Source organism: Odocoileus virginianus, chromosome 14 (assembly GCF_023699985.2).
Source record: "Odocoileus virginianus isolate 20LAN1187 ecotype Illinois chromosome 14, Ovbor_1.2, whole genome shotgun sequence".
In the NCBI taxonomy this organism is placed as follows: domain Eukaryota; kingdom Metazoa; phylum Chordata; class Mammalia; order Artiodactyla; family Cervidae; genus Odocoileus; species Odocoileus virginianus.
The window spans coordinates 38,832,060-38,833,177 of NC_069687.1; the positions used below are offsets into that span (position 1 = coordinate 38,832,060).

The 1,118-nt window shown below is 35.9% G+C and overlaps 1 pseudogene; it reads right to left on the reverse strand.

Annotated features, from left to right (window-relative positions):
- Nucleotides 1–323: 323 nt before the first annotated feature.
- LOC110140547 (elongin-B pseudogene) lies at nt 324–708 on the reverse strand (annotated as a pseudogene).
- Between the last annotated feature and the right edge of the window lie 410 nt (nt 709–1,118).

The window sequence follows — 1,118 nt, forward strand, 5'->3', positions numbered from 1 at the left end:
AAAACAGAATATTTCAAATATTTTAGACATTATTAATGATACATCTTATTTCTTATTAAAGTAAGTTCAATAGTACCTCTATTAGAAATGTATCAAAGAAATATAACTAATCTTTTAATTTTTATAAATAATGTTTATGATTTCTTTATATTTAAGTTAATTTTATAGTAATAAGAGAACAGCATACACAATACAGACTTTTAATTTCTAGGAGACTATCAGAAAATAAGTCTTTTATGTCTTTTATGAAAGAAGAAGGCAATTATCTCTAGATGTTTTTAAACCCAAATCTCTTTTATTAGAGGGGATTAGTGGGGCACGGGTGAGGCAGGGAAGGACTGGGGGGACTACCTTACTACACAGCTTGTTCTGGCTTTACTGCCTGAGTTCTGCCGCCTCCTCACATAGGGCAGCTCAGGTCCGCTGGAGAAGGGCTCAAAGCACAGAGCCTCGAATGCCTCATCTGCCGAGAAGGCTAGCCCCACAGTGGCTGGGGCTGAGGCTGTACTGTCTGGCTGTTGAAGTCACACTCAGGATGTCTTGCTCTGTCATGAAGTTGATTGTCCTCATATAACCACTGCACTTCCGGTCCTTGGCATCTGTGAAAATGGTGGTCTGGTGGCAATGGTTGATGAGGAACATGTCCATCTCAGGATCTGCCTCTCCCCAATATTTATAACGAGATACCAGAGAACAGCTTTTCCAAACTGTGGGCTACAAGATAATTTTCAAAGTTATATAATAATGTTTTAAGATGCATTCATTTGCATATATTAGGGGATAAAGTGATTAAATGGCATAAATACCACTTAAATACATTTGAATGCAAACAAGTACCATTATCTCAAGAAAAATATTGTATAGTAGTATAAAATATGCACACATTCAGGTAATTGGTAGACAGAAGACTAATGTTAGGGAAATGTTGCAGATGAAAAAGCCAGTATTGCCTTATCCATTGAACCAAAGATTGATTTAATTACATGTAAGGATAATGTATTGAGAAGATACTGGCAAAATTCTCAAGGAAAATAAGATTAAAATGTTAAGCAAATAGACAAAAATAGGTTTCATAGCATTCTATATAATCCCCAAATTTTCCAGATCCAGCAGAAACC